The sequence below is a fragment of the Salmo salar genome, chromosome 16 (assembly GCF_965601325.2).
Source record: "Salmo salar chromosome 16, fSalSal1, whole genome shotgun sequence".
Classification (NCBI taxonomy): Eukaryota; Metazoa; Chordata; class Actinopteri; order Salmoniformes; family Salmonidae; genus Salmo; species Salmo salar.
In genome coordinates this window covers 23,159,103-23,184,578 of record NC_138306.1, presented here as the reverse complement: position 1 = coordinate 23,184,578, position 25,476 = coordinate 23,159,103, and the positions used below count along the sequence as shown (strand labels likewise).

Below are 25,476 nucleotides of genomic sequence, written 5' to 3'. Positions count from 1 at the left end.
CTAGTAAAACCCAGCATTTCAAAGCAAGGCCTCAAACCCCCTAAAGGCGGTGTAGTGAGTGGGTACATAGTACATCTCTCAGCCAGCCAACACCCAAACATTTCCCTGTGTTTTCCCCACTCTTAATAACAAAGAGAATCGGCCTGTCCATGGCTTGGCACAGCGATTTTTCATATGCTAGGGGCTCACATTTCTCCCCCTACAATCTATTGTGGTAGGCCGATTTATGAGCTCTTTCAAGCTGTGTCGATAATGTGTGGTGGAGGGAGGGGTACGCAGAGCACCCGCATATTCTCCTCTCCTGGCTGAAGAGTGGGTGTGTGTGTTTGTGTGTGTGTGTGTGTGTGCGTACAGTCTGGGAAGCCTTTGTTTACTGCCACAGAGGAGGCCCTGAGCGCTTAAAGCCCATTTTGCATGGGTGGTATATCACATTCATTAAACAAACGCTGGGGAGAAAAAAGACATGGCTCTGAGCTGTAGCACAACATAAAAGCAAGGATCTAAACAGGCTGTGTAGGTGTACATTAAAGCTAATTTGTCCGCAAACAATGAATAAAACTCAAAGGTTGTTGTTTTTTCTTCATATTTTATCTCACTCTGTCTCACTTTGATGTAGAAAACAATAAAAACAGGTTCCCATCTATCACATATCATGTCTTGTTTGTATTTCTTTTGGCCTCCTAAGAAAGTGAGAATTCAAGCTGAGAATGATTTGTGGGTATGAGGTGGCTACATGGATCTGAAGTATCAATCTGCCTCTTGTCTGCTCCTTTCCTTTATTAACTACTCATACCATAGAGAGGGGTCAAGGAAAGGGAGCCATTTAAGACCATTGAGATGCACCCCTGTGGAGGTGGGTAGTAACCGCATGCTATAGCGTGGTATGACACAACTTTTAATTGAGGAACCTCTGTATCACATCCGGTTGGGGTAGCCTCGTCCTTCACAGGCAGAACAGAGTGCAGCTCTCAGGACATAAAAAACAATCAAAGTTGATTGGAGAAGCCATTTTGGAGTAAAATAAGGGGAGTGAAGAGGGCAGAGACTTAACAAAATAAAACTCAGACCCTGTTATTACATTTTCCTTGTTTCTCTTTGTTTTTGTTGCCTGGAATTGTTCGCTCTCCACCTCTCTAAATTGAAGAACTTCCATGTTGTTGATTTTTCCACTCAGAGCATTGCTCTTCAACTTCTCCCCCTAACTCTTTCCCTCTCCCACCCCTCCTGTGACTCTCTCCCTCTTAGTTGAACTTCTTTCATTCCGGGCCAAGTTTTTTTCCTTTTTCTCCGAGCCTAAATAGAAGTTGTTTACAAAAACCAGCCCCAGTTTTTTTTCTGTGTTGAATGGCTTCCAAAGTTAGTGGCGGTGTTCAGCTCAGCAGAAAAAATGAAAACGAATGGGCCTGCAGTCAGGCCGATTCCTCCAGAGAAGTCGATCACCAGCAGTAAAACACAAACTGATCTCACTGACACACACACTAACACATGGACGGAAGCACAAACAAGCGCAGAGGCATGCCCACGCACGCATGCACACTTCAGGGGTGAGTGCTTTTCCTTTCAAATCTCTCCTAAACCTTATCCAAGAGAGCATTCTTAATTGCAAATTTGTTTGCCATAAAACTTCCAAGCATGCAAGCAGCAAATAACATATTTGTTTTGCTTTAATTAAATACTAAGGTTTTCCCTTTTCATGCAGACATTTGCAGCCAAACGAAGGCCATTGCTGCATAGTACACATACTGTTGAACCTTTGAGTAGCTGGGGATTCATCTGAGCCCCTTTATTATAGATGGACAGAAGGAAAAGCAGCGCATATTAAAACACACTATTGTTTCTTCAAATCCAATCAAATGTTATTTGTCACATGCTTCATAAACAACAAGTGTAGACAAACAGTGAAATGCTTATTTACAGGCCCTTCCCAACAATGCAGATATATATATAGAGTCTTTATTGGGGAGATCTATCGCTGCACTAAACAACGCTCATTCTCTCAGCCCCGTATATATATATATATATATATTTTTTTTTAATAATAGAAAAATAATAAACATGAGGAATAAATACACAATGAGTTACGAATCGTTGGCTACATACACAGAGTACCAGTACCAAGTCGATGTGCAGGGGTACAAGGTAATTGAGGTAGATATGTACATATAGGTAGGGATAAAGTGACTATGCAACAGGATAGATAATAAACAGTAGCAGCAGTATATGTGATGAGTCCAAAAAATTGTGCAAAAAGGGTCAATGCAGATAGTCCGGGTAGCTATTGGTTAACTATTTAACAGTCTTATGGCTTGGGGGTTGTTCAGGGTCCTCTTGGTCCCAGACTTGGTACACCAGTACCGCTTGCCATGCGGTAGCAGAGAGAACAGTCTGTGACTTGAGTGCCTGAAGTCTTTAACAATTCTTAGGGCCTTCCTCTTACGACACCTGGTATAGAGGTCCTGGATGGCAGGGAGCTCGGCCCCAGGGATGTACTGGGACGTACGCACTACCCTCTGTAGAGCGTTGCGGTCGGATGCCAAGCAGTTTCAATACCAAGCAGTGATGCAGGCATGTGATGCTCTCAATGGTGCAGCTGTAGAACTTTTTAAGGATCTGAGGGCCAATGTCGAATCTTTTCAGCCTCCTGAGCGGGAAGAGGCATTGTCGTGCCTTTTTCACAACTGTATTGGTGGCTGTGGACCATAATAATTCCTTAATGATGTGGACACCAAGGAACTTGAAGCTCTTGACCCGCTCAACTTCAGCCCCGTCAATGTGGATGGGGGCATGCTCGGCCCTCCGTTTCCTGAAGTCCATGATCAGCTCCTTTGTCTTGCTGTTGTTGAGGAAGAGGTTGTTGTCCTGGCACCACACTGCCAGGTCACTGACCTCCTCCCTATAGGCTGCGCATCGTTGTCGGTGAGAGAGGCACGAGGAGTTGAAAGGACATTGTCTGACCTTGCCTGTGCGTTTGTGAGGGAAGGAAAATCGATGGGTAATGGAGTCTGGGTGAAAGAAAGGAGGGCAGCCAGAGACTGAGGCAGTCTGCTAGGAGGCTGGAAGATCAAACTAATCAATCTGGCCCCTTCAGAGTCCTGGCTCAGTCTGGCGCCGTACAATACAATAACCTTCTGAGGGAGAACAACCTACAGTAGGTTGGCCCTAAAGAGCAGCTTTCAGCCTTGCTTTCTCTTGGCCCTGAAACTTTAATGGAACTTTATGATCACGCCAGGCCAACAACGTTCAAGCGATGTCACCGATGTGCAAAAGGGGAGCAGTGAGTGACTCCCATACGCTGATTGAAAATAACAACATTTCAATCAGCCTACATCATAAACCATGAAGGCATTATGAGCAAATGTTTTCCTAGTTGGTGATGCCACAGGGCCAGCAACCTTCTGTCAAGACAAGTGTGTGCAATATCAATTATGAAAACATAATTTCGAACGTATCTGCATTTAGAAAGCTGGCTTTTTCAACGGATGGTAAGACAGAGAGCGATACAGACAGGCTACTTGGTGTAGAGAATGAGCGTTGTTTAGTGCAGCGATAGATCTCCCCAATAAAGACTCTGTTGCAATATTCATCAGAGGGCCTCATATCTTCTAATAGCCTAGTTTCAAGTCAGTGCATCCAACAATGTGTGCTCTACAACGGCACATTAGCATTTATTTTTCTTTTGTAGATTTCAGGGAAGCCGCTTTGCAGGAGAGCAACTGTCTGAGGGGCAGGGAGGGAGTTCAATCTGAAGTAGAAAGAGACAGAGAGAGAGAGACAGAGAGGGGAGAGAGAGGAGAAAGAGAGAGGAAGAAAGAAAGAGAGCGAGGCCTTAATCAATATTTCATCCTGGTCTGTGGTATTAATTGCAGCAGCTCATTGATCAGTTATCCATTAAGCGTCTGGGTTGCACCAGACGTATTCTACATCCCTCTGCATCTACTCTGCACTCCTCTCCTCCTTTCCCCATCCTTCTACTGCCCCCTCCTCTTCTTTGCTCGTCTCTTTTCTTTTCCTCCCCTCCTTACTTCTCTCAGTTCTGATGTATTTTTTTTATTATCAATGTGTGTAATAAAAAAAAGGTGTTCCTTTAATGTTGAAATAGATGGTCTCTTCTCCTCTGTGGTGTCTGAGACAGAGCTGTAACAACAGATATACAACCACACACACACACTCCCTCTGTAAGCCCCACAATCCTCTCTGGCCTCTCCTCCATGATACAGACTTTCCATAAGCTCCACACTCCCACTGGCCCAGGGAGGACATCGAGGGACAAGGGAGAGATGGAGCGAAAGAGAGAGAGAGAAAGCGAGAGAAAGAAAAACATGTTGCATGCACGTTTCGCAGACACACACAAGCTCAGAGACATTGTGGTGGAGCTGAAAGGATCATGGCCAAACAGCCAGTAGGAGATGGATTCCTACACAGAGAGGACAAGGCTTTCTGGGATTTACTAATTTTCAGCCCCTTACTTTTTCTGCCTATATTCCCATCTCCCCCTTTTTCTCTCTCTGTCCTTTGTCCATGCCATCACCACCTCTCTCTCTCCTTCTCTCACCATCCTCCCTCTCTCCCACCTCTCTTCCCCTCTCTCCCTCCTTCGATAAGGCTGGGGGTTAATCTCTACTAAGAGGGCATGGACCAGTAAGCCCCGTTAGCTCTCCTCTCCATACATAGAACACATTTACATGCATGCATGTATGCATGTAGGTGTAAACTACCAAACTACTGAGATACGCACACAATCTATTTTCCACCCTTAGGACCTAGAAGCAGATCTGCCATATCTGTCGGCGCCATCTGTAAGCAATAAGCACACAAAACACTGCATTTCACGAGTTCTGTACAAGACGTGTTCATTTGGGACACAGATGTAATGTGAAAAATGCTTCATTTGTAAAGGGGATTGACCTTGCATTGGCTTTGCAACACAGTAACCAAATAACTTACATGAGTAATGTAATAATGTATTTCAAGGTTCTGTTTTATTTCTCTGTCTTGAGGAGATATACAAGAACATGGAGATATAAGGCTTTTTTTCTCTGAGTGCTGTAGATGTTGAATGCTTTTTCACAGCAAGCGGCAGTATTAACATGGCTCTGGCTGACCTCTTTGCTGGAGCGCAATTGTCTAAGGGGCAGGGAGGGAGTTCAGTCTGAAGTAGAGAGAGAGAGAGAGGAGAGAGAGAGAGAGAGAGCGAGAGAGAGCGATAGAGAGAGGGGGAGGGAAAGAGAGAGAGAAGCACACTCAGTCCTATCAGGAAGAATGTATGCTGGCAGAGAAAAAGAGAAAGCAGAGAGAAAGCAGGAAATGCAGGCCAGGTTTGTATGACTCTCTGGGCCAAACTTTTCAACTGGTTGTCATGGGGATAGGATGCAGGAAGGAAGGTAGCAAAAGCTACTGGGGCATCGAGATAGCAGCATATTTTCCTTGGATATGATCAAGGTGCGTGTGTGTGTGTGTGTGTGTAACCATGTGTGAAGAAAATAAGTGTGAGCTATTATTGTGTATGAGGTGAGTTTACAAGTATATAGCTGGATGTGTTTACTTGTGAGTTTGTGTGCGTGTGTGTTTATATTTGTTAGTGCATGCGTTGCATATGCACATGGGTCTCAGTGTGTACAAACAAGTCATTTGCATGTCCAGATCAGCCAGCCAGCCAACACTCCAGTCCGTTCCCCCTTGGCTACATAATTTCAAAAAACAAATTCTCATTAATGAGTCATGGTGGATATCTGATTGAATATGACCTTTACTTTCAGCTCTGCACGAAAAACCCAATTTGTGTGAAGGCCGCACACATCAGGGCTAACCACTGGCTAAGTAGCCTTGTCTTCTGGGGGTTAGGAAACCAGAGTAATGATTCTCATCCACCAGACAGAGGCAGAGCAGGGAGCTAAAAGGACAATGATACTGTACTGCATGGACTGGTACAACCTTCTGGTGGAATACAGCTGCCATGGCATCACTCACATGGGTGCTACATGTTAGTAGATGAGGTGAGTCCTTAACTTCCTACCTTTACTATGTAAAGCACTTTGAGCACCTGGGAAATAGGCTATACGCAGAAAAAGTAGGCATTCTTATTCAGGACACAGAGGTAGGGCAGCTAGCTAGCTAAAGGCTAATCGAATAGCAGGATAGTCCAGGCTTCAGCCAGACTGCAAATTGACTGTAAGAAGCCTTAACAGATATAATATTTGACTAAAACAATAATATTAACCGTGCTTACATTTGTAAACGATCACATACAGTGAGTGTACAAAACATTAGGAACACTCTTTCACTGACCAGGTGAATCCAGGTGAAAGCTATGATCGCTTATTGATATCACCTGTCAAATCCACTTCAATCAGTCTAGATGAAGGGGAGGAGACAGGTTAATGCGTTTGAGCCAATCAGTTGTGTTGTGACAAGGTAGGGGTGGGATTCAGAAGATTGCCCTATTTGGTAAAAAAACCATGTCCATATTATGGCAAGAACAACTCAAATAAGCAAAGAGAAACGACAGTCCATCATTACTTTAAGACATGGTCAGTCAATGCAGAACATTTCAAGAACTTTGCGAAAGTTTCTTCAACTGCAGTTGCAAAAACCATCAAGCGCTATGATGAAACTGGCTCTCATGAGGATCACCACAGAAAAGGAAGACCTGGAGTTACCTCTGCTGCAGAGGATACGTTCATTAGAGTTACCAGCCTCAGAAATGGCAGCCCAAACAAATGCTTCACAGAGTTCAAGTAACAGACACATCTCAAAATAAACTGTTCAGAGGAGACAATCAGGAGAATCAGGCCTTCATTGTCGAATTGCAGCAAAGAAACCACTACTAAAAGACACAACTAAGAAGAAGGGACTACCTTTGGCCAAGAAACACGAGCAATGGACATTAGACCGGTGGAAATCTGTCCTTTGGTCTGATGAGTCCAATTTGATGTTTTTGGTTCCAACAGAAGTGCCTTTGTGAGATGCAGAATAGGTGAATGGATGATCTCTGCATGTGTGGTTCCCACCGTGAAGCATGGAGGAAGAGGTGTGATGGTTTGGGGGTGCTTTGCAGGTGACACTGTCAGTGATTTATTTAGAATTCAAGGCACATTTAACCAGCATGACTACCACAGCATTCTGCAGCGATACACCTTCCCATCTGGTTTGCGCTTAGTGGGACTGTCACGGCTGTCGGAAGGAGAGGACCAAGATGCAGCGTTTCGTAGTTCCACATATTTATTTAACCAGTGAAACCGAATGCAATAATTAAACACTTCAAAATATGCACAAAACAACAAACCGTGACGCAGGAGGATCAAATACACTCACAACGAATAATCACCCACAAACACATGTGAAACAAAAATCAACTTAAATAGGACCTCCAATTAGAGACAACGACAACCTGCTGCCTCTAATTGGAGGTCATGCCAAACAACACCAAAATAGAAATGCAAAACTAGAAACTGAACATAGACATACAAAAACAGACAAACACCCCCTGTCACACCCTGACCTACTCCACCATAGAAAATAACCACTCACTATGGTCAGGACGTGACAGGGACTATCATTTGTTTTTCAACAGGACAATAACTTTTTCACTGTAGGCTCATTTACTTGTGTGGCTGCCAACCAAATAGTGTTGCACTTACATTGTCATCTGATGAAAATGAAGCTATTTTCTGCCGAATGTGTTGCTTTAATGTATTTTCTGTGAAGGAAAACTTCTATTGAAGCACAAAAACACTCTTGACTTTCAATATAAAACACGAGCCCTGTCAATACATAGCTGGACTCACCTGCTCCTGCCTTCTACCATTGTGCTATTTCCAAACAAACACGTGACAGGCTCAACTATTCTGGGGAACTACGGTAAGCTTCATAATGTAAAATAATGTGACCGGTGAAATGAAGAACGTGATCTGTTTTATCTCCTAACGTATTAAACAAGTAGACCACAGGTGTTTGCATAAAAAGTAGCTACAAATATGAAAATAGTGTAAAAAACATCAGCATTGGTGATATTGAAAAACAATCCTGTGGCTATTTAAAAATACCCCGGTATACGGTATATACGTTATACCACCCAAACGTACTCTCTATTATGCATGGAAATACTTTGGAACACATTCAAATCACTTGGAGCTGATTTGCTGGTGTTTTTACAGTCTTTTTTATTATTTTCTAATAATAACATTTAAATGTCAGAAAAAGCCAGTTGGGGAACCCTGCCCTACAGAGAATCATAGATATGGCCTCACAACTAGAGATATGAAACATCAGGTGGCAAACATCCTCTCTATCAAACTAGCAGCAGCTCATATCGCAGGTGACACATATTTCCTGTTGCTGCTGCTGCGTTGGCAGAAAGGAAGCAAGGTTAACACTAATGGTAGTCATAGTGATAAGGGTTGCCATGCATACAGATAAGCAAGGAAGAACCGAGACAAGCAGAAATGGAAAGCATGTGTAGTACTGGTATGGAGGTGGATAGACAGTGCTTCCAACCTACATGTTGAGTGAAGGCATAACTCTAAACGACAGGTTTGTACTAAAAAACGAAAAGTTGTTGAACTCCCAATGTGTTATCATTATGCTTTCAACCATCTAATAGAACAACCAAATTCCAATTGAAAAACAATGTTTGATTTTTGGTGTAGTTGTCATTGAAATGGGTTATCACTGCACTTTCAACCAATTAAAGCACAACACAGTTAAAATGGGAATACAATGTAAGATATTTTGTATTTATACAACAACGTCATGTCTTTTCACTGTGCTTCAGTCCCGTGTGGCTCAGTTGGTAGAGCATGGTGTTTGCAACGCCAGGGTTGTGGGTTCGTATTCCCACGGGGGACCAGTACGGAGAAGAAAAAAAAAAATGTATGAAATGTATGCATTCACTACTGTAAGTCGCTCTAGATAAGAGCGTCTGCTAAATGACTAAAATGTAAAAATGATAAAGATGTTTTGTCACATGCACCAGATAGGTGCAGTGAAATGTGTTGTTTTATAGGGTAAGTCATAGTAGTACGGTGCCCCTGGACCAAATTAAGATTAAGTGCCTTGCTCAAAGGCAAATCGACAGATTTTTCACAATGTCGGCTCGAGTATTCAAACAGCATCCAATTTGTTTACAAATGTATAATTGACATGTTGGATTCACGTCTCCATCTCAAACAAACATCAAAGTTAAAGAATAGGACTAAATCTAATCAAACTTTAAATGCACTTTAAATAACGTTTTATTTGATTTAGTCTTATTTTTGAACCCTGGGTTAAATTGAAACAACAGCTGTTGATGACTTCGCAAACGCTATATATACCTAAATAGCATTGTTGCAGTCGAGTCACTAAACCTCAAGTCCGAGTCGAGTCCAAAGTCTCCGGTGCTCGAGTCTGAGTCGAGTCACAGTATATCGCCAAACCTTCATGAAAAAACAACAACTAATTTATCTCCAACGTTTTACTCAATACCTGTGTTTCATTTCTTATTTACTGCATAAATAAATTGTAAGTCAAGCTCTCACTTTTTTGTAATTGCCCACTGATATTTGTGTAGGTTTACTAAAGGGAGACTTGTCAAAACCTGGTTAACCATTATTATTGAACACAGAATGAGTCCATACAACTTATTACGCAATTTGTTAAGCACATTTTTACTCCTGAACTTATTTACTGTAGGCTTGTCATAACAAAGGGGTTGAAAACGTATTGACTCAAGACATTTCAGCTTTAAATTAAATCTATTAATTTAAAATAAATTCTACAAACAAAATTCCACTTTGACATTATGGGGTATTGTGTGTAAATCAGTGACACTAATGTTCAATTGAATACATTTTAAATTCAGGCTGTAACACAACAAAATGTGGAAAAAGTAAAGGGTTGTGAATACTTTCTGAAGACACTGTAAATAGTAGGCTGTTGACTGGTGGTTACGAGGAGATCAAATGATCAATGCCTATGATCGTAGGTGGAGTCGGAGTGGAGCCTGCCTGCCCGCAATCTATACCTGCTCCCCCGCAGCTCACCAGCTGACTTAGACTGTGTGTTCTTCCTTCCCACTGCTAGAGAACAGAACCCTCGCTGCGCTGCGCACTCAGATTAGCTAATATTCTGCTTATGATAGTAGCCTATCCAGTCCAAGCAAATACAAGTCACCAGAAGGCGAGTCCGAGTCAACAATGGTCGAGAAGCCGAGTCCAAGTCTGAGTCACCAATGGTCGAGTCTAAGTTGAGGACTCGAGTACTACAACACAGCTAAATAGTTTTGTTGATGATATATGACTTAAAAAGTATGGTTACATTTAATTTTCTCTGTTAAAACTACCCATTGGAATGACTTCAATAGCAACAGTGAATCTATTTAGTTGTTAAAAGATCTCTAAAATAATCATTCTCACGATAAGCACATTGGTAGTTGTCAGTGACAAATATCAAAGCTAAGCAGGGCTGGGCTTGGTCATTCTGTAACGACCTCAGTGATCACTGTTTTACACCCTGTGTTCGTAATGGCTGCTCAGTGAAACGACCTGTCCTGACTTGACATAGACGCTTGCTAAAAAACTTTAATAAGCAAGCCTTCCTTCATGAACTGGCCTCTGTAAAATGGGATAGAATCAGCTTGATCTCCTCTGTCGAAGACGCATGGACCTTCTTTTTAACTATTTTCAGTGGTATTGATAACAAACACGCCCCCATAAAGAAAATAAGAATTAAAAACAGGTTCAGCCCCTGGTTCGACCGTGATCTTGCAGAGTTACTCCACCTCAAGAATTGCATTTGGCGAAAGGCTTGGCACACGCATACTCAGGCTTGATTGTTCAGGCAAATGAGAAATAAGTGCACTCAGGCTATCCGGAAGGCCAAAGTTAGTTACTTTAAAGAGCAGTTCTTTCTCTGTGGGTCTAACCCCAAGAAGTTCTGGAAAACAGTTAAAGACCTGGAGAATAAACCCTCCTCCTCACAGCTGCCCATGTCCCTTAATGTTGATGATGTGGTTGTTACTGACAAGAAGCACATGGCTGAGCTCTTTAATCACCACTTCATTAAGTCAGGGACGAGTACTCTGGTGGGCCATATGGAGAGTTTTTCATCTCCCCTTACCCTTTTCCATGCCATCCTGTTGTGGGGCGACCAGTCTAAATCTCTCCGGGTTCTCACTGACTCTGGGGCCGACGAGAGTTTCATGGACGCCATCCTGGTGTCTGAGCTGGGCATCCCCACTCAGCCCCACTCCGGTTTCCTGGACGTTAGAGCACTGTATGGGCTCTCTATTGGCAGGGTTACCCACAATACTACTCCTATTCACCCGCGTGTGTCCGGGAACCACAGTGAGTCTATACAGTTTATGCTCATCAAGTCTCCTCAGGTTCCCATGGTATTGGGGTTTTCTTGGCTCCAGCGCCACAATCCCCTTATCAACTGGACTGCTGGTATTATCGTGGGCTTCTGCCACGCCCATTGCCTGAAGTCGGCGCAGCCTGCCCCAGGACGTCTTCCTGTGGGGCTCGGAAGAAGCCTCGTATCTCTCTGCCGTTAGTGCGGAGTACCGAGACCTCTGGGAGGTTTTAAGCAAGGCCCGGGCTACTTCGCTTCCTCCGCATCGACCGTATGACTGCAGGATCGACCTCCTCCAGGGCACTACACCACCCTGGGGACGGCTGTATTCAATGTCGGGTCCGGAGACCAAGACTATGGAGATGTACATCGAGGATTCCCTGGCTGCAGGGGGTATCTGTCCTTCTGCCTCCCCCGCCGGCGCAGGTTTCTTCTTTGTTGAGAAGAAGGACAAAACTCTGCGTCCGTACATCGACTACCGGGGCCTCAATGACATCATGGTTAAGAAATGTTACCCACTACCACTTATCGCCTCGGCTTTCGAGCCGCTCCAGGGGGCCACTACATTCTCTAAGTTAGACCTGCGGAACGCCTACCACCTCATATGGATACGCGAAGGTGACGAGTGGAAGACAGCCTTCAACACTGCTAGCGGACACTATGAATACCTGGTGATGCCATTCGGTTTGACCAATGCTCCGGCTGTGTTCCAGGCCCTGGTTAATGACGTTCTCCAGGTTATGTTGAACTGGTTTGTGTTCGTCTACCTCAATAACATCTTCGTCTTTTCCCACTTGTTCTCAACGTCCGTCAAGTCCTCCAGTGTCTCCTGGAGAAGCAGTTGCTTGTCAAAGCTGAAACATGTGAGTTCCATCGCTCCACCATCTTCTTCCTTGAATACATCATCGCTGCTTGGAATGTGCAGATGGATCTGGGAAAGGTGAGAGTGGTGGTTGATTGGCCCCAACCCACATCCAGTGTACAGTTGCAGCGTTTCTTAGGATTTGCCAATTTCTATCACCGTTTTATCCGGAGGTACAGCACCCTGGCTTCCCCCTGTCAGCACTCGCCTCTCAAGGTCCCGTTCACATGGTCCCCAGCTGCTGACCGGGCATTTCTGGACCTTAAGAACCACTTCACCACAGCTCCCATATTGATCCATCCGGACTCGTCCCGTCAGTTCGTGGTGGAGGTAGACGCTTCAGATGTCGGAGTGGGGGCCGTGCTGTCCCAGCGTTCTGCACACTCATTGGGTCGTCGGCCAGCATATCCTCCGGGTTTCTTCTCCAATCCAACGGCCAGTCGGAGCGTGCCAATCAGGACCTGGAGGCTCTTCGGTGCCTCGTCTCGGCCAACCCCACAACCTGGAGCCAGCAACTCGTCTGGGTGGAGTACGGCCGAAACACCCTCCCCTGCTTGGCCACTGGGCTCTCGCCCTTCGAGTGCTCCATGGGTTATCAGCCCTCGCTCTTCCCGGAACAAGAGGAAGAGGTCAACATACCCTATGCCCAGATGTTCGTCTACTGCTGTCGGCGTACCTGGAAGAGAGCTCAGACCGCTCTTCTCAAGACCACCTCCTGGTATCATCGACAGGCGGACCGACACCAGACCCCGGCTCCCTGCTATCGTCTTGGGCAGAGGGTATGGCTGTCTACTCGGGATCTGCCCCTCCAGGTAGAGTCCCGTAAACTTTCCCCCCCGTTTTATCGACCCTTTCCTCATTTTCAAGATCCTTAGCCCCTCTGCTGTTCATCTTCTGTTGCCCAGCACCCTCTGTATACATCCCACATTTCATGTATCAAGGATTAAACCTCTGTCTCACAGCCCTCTATCTCCTCTTTGTTACTTCGAACTGTCTGCATCTGTGTCTTATCCTGAGGTCTGATAATAATAGTGTTTAACATGATTTTTTAATGACTACCTAATTTCTTTACCCCACACATACAATTATCTGTAAGGTCCCTCAGTCGAGCAGTGAATTTCCAACACAGATTCAACCAAAGAGCAGGGAGGTTTTCCAATGCCTCACAAAGAAGGACACCTATTGGTAGATGGGTAAAAATAAAATGAAACAGACATTGAATATCCCTTTGAGCGAAGTTATGAGTTTCAGTGAAGTTATTAATTACACTTTGGATGGTGTATCAAAACATCCAGTCAATACAAAGATACAGACGTCCTTCCTAACTCAGTTGCTGGAGAGGAATTAAAACGCTTAGGGATTTGACCAATGGTGACTTTAAAACAGTTACAGAGTTTACTGACTGTCATAGGAGCAGACTGGGGATGGACAGACAACATTGAAGTTCCTCTACAATACTAACCTAAATGACAGAGTGAAAAGAAGGAAGCCTGTTCAAAATACAAATATTCCAAAACATGCATCCTGTTTGCAATAAGGCACTGAAGAAAACTGCAAAGAAATTAACTTCATGTCCTGAATACAAAGCATTCTGTTTGGGGAAAATCCACTCTTCATATTTTCAAGCATGATGCTGGCTGCATCATGTTACGGGTATGCTTATCATTGGCAAGGACTGTGGAATTTTTTTAGGATAAAAATAAATGGAATAGAGCTAAGCACGGGCAAAATCCTAGAGGAAAACCTGGTTTAGTCTGCTTTCCAACAGACACTGGGAGAGAAATTCACCTTTGAGAAGCACTATAACCTAAAACACAAGACCAAATATACACTGGAGTAGCTTACCAAGACGACATTAAATGTTCCTGAGCGGCATAGTTACAGTTTTGACTTAAATTGGCTTGAAAATCTATGGCAAGACTTTAAAGCTGTCTAGAAAATAGCTGTCTAGAAAATATCAACAACCAACTTGACAAAGCTTGAAGAATTCTTGACAAAGCTTGAAGAATTCTTAAAAGAATAATATGCAAATCTATTAGAGACTTACCCAGAAAGACTCACATTTATTGACTCAGGCGTGTGAATACTTATGTAAATTTGATATTTATGTCATTCATTTTCAATAAATTTGCAAAAATGGTTGAAAACATGTTTTCACTTTGTCATTATGGGGTATTATGTGTAGATGGGTGAGAGAGAACAATTAATTGAATCAATTTTGAATTCAGGCTATAACACAACAAAATATATTGAAGCAGGTGCTTCCAGACAGGTGTGGTTCCTGAGTTAATTAAGCAATTAGCATCACATCATGCTTAGGGTCATGTATAAAAATGCTTGGCAGGCTGTTATTTTGGCTATCATGGCTATGCCCCCATAGGATGACAATGCCAACATCCACAGGGCACGAGTGGTCACTGAATGATTTGATGAGCATGAAAACGATGTAAACCACATACCTTGGCCGTCTCAGTCACTAGATCTCAACCCAATTGAACACTTATAGGAGATTCTGGAGCCGCACCTGAGACACCGTTTTCCACCATCAACAAAGCACCGCTGTTCTGGCTCGTGGTGGCCCAATGCCCTATTGGTGTTCTCTTTATTTTGGAAGTCACCTGTGTGTGTGTGTGTGTGTGTGTGTGTGTGTGTGTGTGTGTGTGTGTGTGTGTGTGTGTGTGTGTGTGTGTGTGTGTGTGTGTGTGTGTGTGTGTGTGTGTGTGTGTGTGTGTGTGTGTGTGTGTGTGTGTGTGTGTGTGTGTGTGTGTGTGTGTGTGTGCGCGCACATGATGGCGCTGGAGGGTAGGGCTGCCATATTATCGGCTCTCAAGTAATCATGCTATTTTGTTTGTTTTTTTCGCGTTGTTCGTAACTTGTTTTGTACATAATGTTGCTGCTACCGTCTCTTATAACCGAAAAGAGCTTCTGGACAACTCGGATTATTCACCTCAAATTTGATGAGGAGTTCTTCTTCAATGAGTCAGACGCGAGCGATATACTGCAGACACCCGACCAGGCCCCGATCCCCGTGATTCACTGGAGAAGGAAACTGACATTTCGAGGCAAAAGATCAGGGTGCCTTGCGAGGATCAGGCGACGAGTGGCTAATCCGCACCTCACTTCGGTTCTGACAGCTAACTTTCAATCGCTTGGAAAATAAATGGGACGAACTGAAAGCCGAGCACATATATCCTACCAACGGGACATTAAAAACTGTAATATCTTATGTTTCACCGAGTCGTGGCTGAACGACGACATTAAGAACATACAGCTGGCGGGTTATACACTCTATTGGCAAGATAGAACAGCAGCCTCTGGAAAGGGCGGGGGCTTATGCATTTACGTATACAACAGCTGGTGCACGATATCTAAGGAGGTCTCAAAGTTTTGCTCGTCTGAGGTAGAGTATCTCATGATAAGCTGTAGACCTCAATGTCTACCTAGAGAGTTTTCATCTGGATTTTTCGTAGCTGTCTACATACCACCAGAGAGTGAGGTTGGCACTAAAACCGCACTCAATGAGCTGTATTCCACCATAAGCAAACAGGAAAACGCTCATCCAGAGACAGCGCTCCTAGTGGCCGGTGACTTTATTGCAGGGAAACTTAAATCAGTTTTACCGAATGTCAATCAGCATGTTAAATGTGCAACCAGAGGGAAAAAACTTCTAGACCACCTTTACTCCACACACAGAGATGCGTACAAAGCTCTCCCTCGCCCTCCATTTGATAAATCTGACCATAACTCTATCCTCCTGATTCCTGCTTACAAGCAAACATTTAAGCAGGAAGAACCAGTGACTAGATCAATAAAAAAAGTGGTCAGATGAAGCAGATGCTAAGATAGAGGACTGTTTAGCTAGCACAGACTGGAATATGTTCTATGATTCTTCAAAATGGCATTCCAGAGTACACCACATCAGTCCCTGGCTTAATCAATAAGTGCATCGAGGACGTCGTCCCCACAGTGACTGTACATGCATACCCCAACCAGAAGCCATGGATTAAGGGCAACATTCTCACTGAGCTAAAGGGTAGAGCTGCCACTTCAAGGAGCGGGACTCTAACCCGGAAGCTTATAATAAATCCTGCTATGCCCTCCAACGAACCATCAAACAGCCAAAGCATCAATACAGGACTAAGATCGAATTGCACTACACTGGCTCCGACACTCGTCAGATGTGGCAGGGCTTGCAAACTATTACAGACTACAAAGGGAAGCACAGCCGAGAGCTGCCTGGTGACATGAGCCTACCAGACGAGCTGGGCCAGACGGATTACGAGGACGTATACTCCGAGCATGCGCTAACCAACTGGCAAGTGTCTTCACTGACATTTTCAACCTCTCCCTGTCTGAGTCTGTAATGCCAACATGTTTGAAGCAGACCACCACAGTCCCTATGCCCAAGAACACTAAGGTAAACTGCTTAAATGACTACCGACCCATAGCACTCACGTCCGTAGCCATGAAATGGCTCACATCAACACCATTATACCAGAAACCCTAGACCCACTCCAATTTGCATACCACACCAACAGATGATACAATCTCAATTGCATTCCACACTGCCCTTTTCCACCTGGACAAAAGGAACATCTATGTGAAAATGCTATTCATTGACTACAGCTCAGCGTTCAAAAACATAGTGCCCTCAAAGCTCGTCACTAAGCTCAGTACCCTAGATGGCGTAGCAGTGCAGACGTGTTTTGTTCGTCCTCTCGTGTACTTTTGTATTTTTCGTCTTTTTTGTATATATTTCAAATTTTCAATCTCTTTTCCATTTTAATTCAATTATACCTTCCGGTAACCTGCCTCACCCAATGTGATACAGAACTGCTATTATTTTTAATTTTTAGACCTTATAGCAAGAACCACCTAGCCATCAGAAGCTAACCAGCTACAAGCTATTTAGTCATTGTTAGCCACTGCTAGTGGCCTTTACCCTTCTGCACAGATACAAGCCTTTTTTTTTACCCTGGATAATACTCGCCAGCCTACCAGTATCGGACTGTCTACAACGCCGGATTCCTGCTGTAATCCCAGGACCATTACTCCTGATCTTCACAGCTAGCTAGCACCCACCGAGTTACCTAGTATCGAAGCTATCCCTGAGGCCCACCTCCCGGCCTACTCAGTTGTTAACCCGGACTCCACCCAAACACGGCTAGAACCCACTACTCCACTGGATCCTCGCCGTAAGCTCTGGAAGCTAACACCAGAAGCTAACACCAGTTAGCCGTGAGCCAGGCGCATCTCCCGGCTAGCAAACTAAATTACTACAACTACAATACCTCTTTCGCCATTTGGCTTGGATCCTTGTCGACACGGCGCCGCGCCGCACCGCACCACCACAACTGGTCTGCTGATGAATACTCCATCCGCTGTGCCTTCAACCGGCCTCCGTCGGACGTCAGAGCAGACGCGTCTACTAGCCTCGGGCTACTAACTTTAAACGCCGTGTCGCACGCGTGCTAGCGTAGTGGCGACTACGCCGCGGCTTCCCTGTTCCATCTATTGCTGCCCCCTGGACCCTATGATCACTTGGCTACAAAGCTGATGCCTGTTGGACTGTCCATTAATCACGGTACTCCATTCTGTTTATTTTTTGTTTATCTGTCGGCCCCAGCCGCAAACTCAGGCTCTGTGTGTAGTTAACCGACCCTCTCTGCCCAGTCATCGCCATTTTACCTGTTGTTGTTGTTTTAGCTGATCAGCTGTTGTTGACTCACCCGTTGTTGTCTAGCTAGCTCTCCCAATTTTCACCTGTGATTACTTTATGCCTCGCTGTATGTCTCTCTCAAATGTCAATATGCCTTGTGTACTGTTGTTTAGGTTAGTTATCATTGTTTTAGTTTACAATGGAGCCCCTAGTTCCACTCATCATACCTCTGACACCTCCTTTGTCCCACCTCCCACACATGCGGTGACCTCACCCATTATAACCAGCATGTCCAGAGATACAACCTCTCTTATCATCACTCAGTGCCTGGGCTTACCTCCGCTGTACCCGCACCCCACCATACCCCTGTCTGCACATTATGCCCTGAATCTATTCTACCACGCCCAGGCATCTGATCCTTTTATTCTTTGTCCCCAATGCTCTAGGCGACCAGTTTTGATAGCCTTTAGCCGTACCATCATCCTACTCCTCCTCTGTTCCTCGGGTGATGTGGAGGTAAACCCAGGCCCTGCGTGTCCCCAGGCACCCTCATTTGTTGACTTGATCAAAAAAGCCTTGGTTTCATGCATGTCAACATCAGAAGCCTCCTCCCTAAGTTTGTTTTACTCACTGCTTTAGCACACTCCGCCAACCCTGATGTCCTTGCCGTGTCTGAATCCTGGCTTAGGAAGGCCACCAATAATTCTGAGATTTCCATACCCAACTACAACTTTTTCCATCAAGATAGAACTGCCAAAGGGGGAGGAGTTGCAATCTACTGCAGAGATAGCCTGCAAAGTTCCGTCATACTTTCCAGGTCTATAACCAAACAGTTCGAACTTCTAATTTTAAAAATGTATCTCTCCAAAAATAAGTCTCTCACTGTTGCTGCCTGCTATCGATCCCCCTCTGCTCCCAGCTGTGCCCTGGACACCATTTGTGAATTGATCGTCCCCCATCTAGCCTCAGAGTTCATTCTGTTAGGTGACCTAAACTGGGAAATGCTTAACACCCCGGCAGTCCTACAATCTAAGCTAGATGCCCTCAATCTCACACAAATCATCAAGGAACCCACCAGGTACAACCCTAAATCCGTAAACATGGGCACCCTCATAGACATTATCCTGACCAACTTGCCCTCCAAATACACCTCTGCTGTTTTCAATCACGATCTCAGCGATCACTGTCTCATTACCTGTATCCGCCATGGGTCTGCGATCAAACGACCACCCCTCATCACTGTCAAACGCTCCCTAAAACACTTCTGCAAGCAGGCCTTTCTAATAGACCTGGCCCAGGTATCCTGGAAGGATATTGACCTCATCCCGTCAGTCAAGGATGCCTGGTCATTCTTTAAAAGTCATTTCCTCACTATCTTAGATAAGCATGCCCCGTTCAAAAAATGAAGAACTAAGAACAGATATAACCCTTGGTTCACTCCAGACCTGACTGCCCTTGACCAGCACAAAAACATCCTGTGGCGGACTGCAATAGCATCGAAAAGTCCCCGCGATATGCAACTGTTCAGGGAAGTCAGGAACCAATACACGCAGTCAGTCAGGAAAGCAAAGGCTAGCTTTTTCAAGCAGAAATTTGCATCCTGTAGCTCTAACTCCAAAAAGTTTTGGGACACTGTAAAGTCCATGGAGAACAAGAGCACCTCCTCCCAGCTGCCCACTGCACTGAGGCTAGGTAACACGGTCACCACCAATAAATCCATGATAATTGAACATTTCAATAAGCATTTCTCAACGGCTGGCCATGCCTTCTTCCTGGCTACTCCAACCCCGGCCAACAGCTCCACCCCCCAGCCCCCCCCCCCCCCCCCAGCTACTCGCCCAAGCATCCCCAGCTTCTCCTTCACCCAAATCCAGATAGCAGATGTTCTGAAAGAGCTGCAAAACCTGGACCCGTACAAATCAGCTGGGCTAGACAATCTGGACCCTCTCTTTCTAAAACTATCCGCCGCCATTGTTGCAATCCCTATTACCAGCCTGTTCAATCTCTCTTTTGTATCATCCGAGATCCCTAAAGATTGGAAAGCTGCCGCGGCCATCCCCCTCTTCAAAGGGGGTGACACCCTAGACCCAAACTGTAACAGACCTATTTCCATCCTGCCCTGCCTATCTAAAGTCTTCGAAAGCCAAGTTGATAAACAGATTACTGACCATTTCGAATACCACCATACCTTCTCCGCTGTGCAATCCGGTTTCCGAGCCGGTCACGGGTGCACCTCAGCCATGCACAAGGTTCTAAATGATATCATAACCGCCATCGATAAAAGACAGTACTGTGCAGCCGTCTTCATCGACCTGGCCAAGGCTTTCGACTCTGTCAATCACCGTATTCTTATTGGCAGACTCAATAGCCTTGGTTTTTCTAATGACTGCCTCGCCTGGTTCACCAACTACTTTGCAGACAGAGTTCAGTGTGTGAAATCGGAGGGCCTGTTGTCCGGACCTCTGGCAGTCTCTATGGGGTTACCACAGGGTTCAATTTTCGGGCCGACTCTTTTCTCGGTATATATCAATGATGTCGTTCTTGCTGCAGGCAATTCCCTGATCCACCTCTACGCAGACGACACCATTCTGTATACTTCTGACCCTTCCTTGGACACTGTGCTAACAAACCTCCAAACGAGCTTCAATGCCATACAACACTCCTTCCGTGGCCTCCAACTGCTCTTAAACGCTAGTAAAACCAAATGCATGCTTTTCAACCGTTCGCTGCCCGCACCTGCCCGCCCGACTAGCATCACCACCCTGGACGGTTCTGACCTAGAATATGCGGACAACTATAAATACCTAGGTGTCTGGTTAGACTGTAAACTCTCCTATTTCGCAACAAAGCCTCCTTCATTCACACCGCCAAACTTACCCTAGTAAAACTGACTACCTACCGATCCTCGACTTCGGCGATGTCATCTACAAAATAGCTTCCATTACTCTACTCAGCAAACTGGATGCAGTCTATCACAGTGCCATCCGTTTTGTTACCAAATCACCTTATACCACCCACCACTGCGACCTGTATGCTCAAGTTGGCTGGCCCTCGCTACATATTCGTCGCCAGACCCACTGGCTCCAGGTCATCTATAAGTCTATGCTAGGTAAAGCTCCGCCTTATCTCAGTTCACTGGTCACGACAACAACACCCACCCGTAGCACACGTTCCAGCAGGTATATCTCACTGATCATCCCCAAAGCCAACACCTCACTTGGCCACCTTTCCTTCCAGTTCTCTGCTGCCAGTGACTGGAACGAATTGCAAAAAATCACTGAAGTTGGAGACTTTTATTTCCCTCGCCAACTTTAAACATCAGCTACCTGAGCTGCTAACCGATCGCTGCAGCTGTACATAATCCATCTGTAAATTGCCCACTCAATCTACCTTCCTCATCCCCATACTGTTTTTATTTTATTTACTTTTCTGCTCTTTTGCACACCAGTATTTGTACTTGCACATCATCATATGCTCATTTATCACTCCAGTGTTATCTGCTAAATTGTAATTATTTGCTCCTATGGCCTATTTATTGCCTACCTCCTCATGTCTTTTGCACACACTGTATATAGACTTTCTTTTTTTTCCTACTGTGTCATTGACTTGTTTAATGTGTTATTGGCTTGTTTATTGTTTACTCCATGTGTAACTCTGTGTTGTTGTCTGGGTCACACTGCTTTGCTTTATCTTGGCCAGGTCGCAGTTGTGAATGAGAACTTGTTCTCAACTAGCCTACCTGGTTAACCTGTTGGGTCTAGGGGGCAGCATTTGCACGTCTGGATAAAAAAAATGTACCCGATTTAATCTGGTTACTAATCCTACCCAGTAACTAGAATATGCATATACTTATTATATATGGATAGAAAACACTCTAAAGTTTCTAAAACTGTTTGAATGGTGTCTGTGAGTATAACAGAACTCATTTGGCAGGCAAAACCCTGAGACATTTTCTGACAGGAAGTGGATACCTGATGTGTTGTATTGACTTTAAACCTATCCCATTGAAAAACACAGGGGCTTAGGAATATTTTGGCACTTCCTATTGCTTCCACTAGATGTCACCAGCCTTTACAAAGTGTTTTGAGTCTTCTGGAGGGAGATCTGACCGAACAAGAGCCATGGAACGATGATGTCCCATTAGACACCTGGCGCGCGAGTTCATGTTGGGTACCCTCGTTCCAATACGTTATAAAAGAGTATGCATTCGTCCACCTTGAATATTATTCATGTTCTGGTTAAAAAAGGCCCTAATGATTTATGCTATACAACGTTTGACATGTTTGAACGAACGGAAATATATTTTTTCCCCTCGTTCATGACGAGAAGTCCGGCTGGCTTACATCATGTGCTAACGAGACGGAGATTTTTGGACATAAATGATGAGCTTTTTTGAACAAAACTACATTCGTTATGGACCTGTGATACCTGGAAGTGACATCTGATGAAGAGAATCAAAGGTAATGGATTATTTACATAGTATTTTCGATTTTAGATCTCCCCAACATGACGTCTAGTCTGTATCGCAACGCGTATTTTTCTGGGCGCAGTGCTCAGATTATTGCAAAGTGTGATTTCCCAGTAAGGTTATTTTTAAATCTGGCAAGTTGATTGAGTTCAAGAGATGTAAATCTATAATTCTTTAAATGACAATATAATATTTTACCAATGTTTTCTAATTTTAATTATTTAATTTGTGACGCTGACTTGACTGCCGGTTATTGGAGGGAAACGATTTCCTCAACATCAATGCCATAGTAAAACGCTGTTTTTGGATATAAATATGAACTTGATAGAACTAAAAATGCATGCATTGTCTAACATAATGTCCTAGGAGTGTCATCTGATGGAGATTGTAAAAGGTTAGTGCATCATTTTAGCTGGTTTTATGGTTTTGGTGACCCTGTCTTTGACTTGACAAAACATTACACACAACTCTTGTAAATGTACTGTCCTAACATACTCTAAATTTATGCTTTCGCCGTAAAACCTTTTTGAAATCGTAAAACGTGGTTAGATTAAGGAGATGTTTATCTTTCAAATGGTGTAAAATAGTTGGATTTTTGAAAAATTTGAATTTTTACATTTATTTGGATTCAAATTTGCCGCTCTTGAAATGCACCTGCTGTTGATGGAGTGCACCACGGGTGGCACGCTAGCGTCCCACCTAGCCCCAAGAGGTTATAAAGGTAAAATAAAATAAAAACACCTCCCTCTGAAACTGGATCCCAGACTTCCTGACGGGCCGCCCCCAGGTGGTAAGGGTAACAACACATCCGCCACGCTGATCCTCAACACGTGGGCCCCTCAGGGGTGCGTGCTCAGTCCCCTCCTGTTCTCCCTGTTCACTCATGACTGCACGGCCAGGCACAACTCCAACACCATCATTAAGTTTGCTAATGACACAACAGTGGTAGGCCTGATCACCGACAACGATGAGGCAGCCTATAGAGAGGAGGTCAGAGACCTGACCGTGTCTCATTGACGGGGCTGTAGTGGAGCAGTTCCTTGGTGTCCACATCACCAACAAACTAATGGTTTGGTCCAAGCACACCAAGACAGTCGTGAAGAGGGCACGACAAAACCTATTCCCCCTCAGGAGACTGAAAAGATTTGGCATGGGTCCTCAGATCCTCAAAAGGTTTTACAGCTGCACCATTGAGAGCATCCTGACGGGTTGCATCACTGCCTGGTATGGCAACTGCTCTGCCTCTGACCGCAAGGCTCTACAGAGGGTAGTGCGTACGGCCCAGTACATCAACGGGGCCAAGCTTCCTGCCATCCAGGACCTCTATACCAGGCGGTGTCAAAGACTCCAGCCACCCTAGTCATAAACTGTTCTCTCTGCTACCGCACGGCAAGCGGTACCAGAGCACCAAGTCTAGGTCCAAGAGGCTTCTAAACATCTTCTACCCCAAGCCATAAGACTCCTGAACAGCTAATCAAATGGCTACCCAGACTATTTGCCCCCCCCCCCCCCCCCCCACGCTGCAGCTACTCTCTGTTATCATCTATGTATAGTCACTTTAATAACCCTACCTGCATGTACATATTTACCTCAATTACATCGACACTGTTGCCCCCCGCACATTGACACATTGACTATGTACTGGTACCCCCTGTATACAGCCCCACTATTGTTATTTACTGCTGCTCTTTAATTATTAGTTTTTCTTACCTTTACAAATTAATTTTTTAGGTATTTTCTTAAAACTGCTTTGTTAATTAAGGACTTGTAAGTAAGCATTTCACTGTAAGATCAACAAAATTTGATTTGATGGTGTGTGTGTGTGTGTGTGTGTGTGTGTGGTGTGTGTGTGTGTGTGTGTGTGTCAAGGAGGAGACAGACAAAAACAACTAAATGCTCCGACAATGGAGTAGGGATATCTATAAGGTATTTCAATACCAATGCATCCACTCGGCTTCAGTGTCAATTAGAGTAACTTCATGCGAACCCATTCACATTGTTTCAGCATCAATTCAAATGATTTCATACGAAGGCGATCACTGCACGTTAGCATCAGTGCAATGGTGAGGTTAAAACTCTTGACAGAGCAGAGAGCTGTCTGAAGAACCAAGTCTAACCTAACCTGTCTGCTCTGCCAAGACCAGGAGGTGAAGTGATGGAAGTGAAGGGGATGGGTTAGATGGATTACAGAGACCTCAGAGGAGGGAGGAGGAAAATTCTGTCCAAAAAAGTACTGAAAAAAGTACTGAAATGAAAAAGAGTGATTGAGAGAGAGAATGAAAGGGAGAGAAAGACAGAGAGAGACAGTGATAGAGCGAGAGAGACAAAGAGAGAGAGAGAGACAAAGAGAGAGACAAAGAGAGAGACAAAGAGAGACAAAGAGAGACAAAGAGAGAGGGAGACAAAGAGAGAGAGAGAAAGAGAGAGAGCGAGAGAGAGAGAGAGAGAAAGAAAGAAAGATAAAGAAATAAAGAAATAGAGAACAACAATCCATGAACAACTCCAGTGTGACGTGTCATCTTGGGAATCATGGTCCCGTTGGCAACATTTGAGTTGTCTGGTGACTCCCTGAGCGTGCGTGCGTGCGTGTGTGTGTGTGTGCGAGCATTGGGTTATGAGAGTTAGGAGGGTGTGTAAACTGGGGCTGAGCCACATGTACATTTCCCAGAGGCGTCTTAAAGTCTCAGCAGAACCAGAAGGGAAGGGGGTGAGTAGATGTTTGGCAGGGACCTAACACCGTCCCACCCAACATGAGGAGGCAACATGTTCCTTAATTGGAGAAAAAAACATTAGGTGAGTGAAAGGTAGGGTAACAGTCATCAGAGGGGAATGAGGGGGAAAACCTATCTGGAGATGAAGAGAGGGGGTGAGAGAGAGCGAGAGAGAGCGAGCGAGAGCGAGAGAGAGCAAGACAGAGAGAGAGAAATGGGATACTTGTAGATATATTCACTTAAGAAGGGGGTGTGGTGGGGGTGTAGATGCATCAACTTGAGATGGGAGTTCCCCTTAAAGGGGTAATCCGCAATTGCTACATCCATTTTTGTACTTATAAATTCACGATATGTACCCATTGATTCTTGAAGAATATAACTTAGAAATGTCTCAGGTGCTTAGTTAAACTGTCTTACCCCATCAGAACCCAAAATATAAGGTTGTTTT

The 25,476-nt window shown here is 44.6% G+C and overlaps 1 protein-coding gene across 2 annotated transcripts in view; it reads right to left on the bottom strand.

Annotated features, from left to right (window-relative positions):
* ldlrad3 (low density lipoprotein receptor class A domain containing 3) overlaps window positions 1–25,476 on the bottom strand; it is a 126,606-nt gene that overhangs the window by 41,403 nt on the left and 59,727 nt on the right. The gene's annotated exons all lie outside the window — the stretch shown is intronic.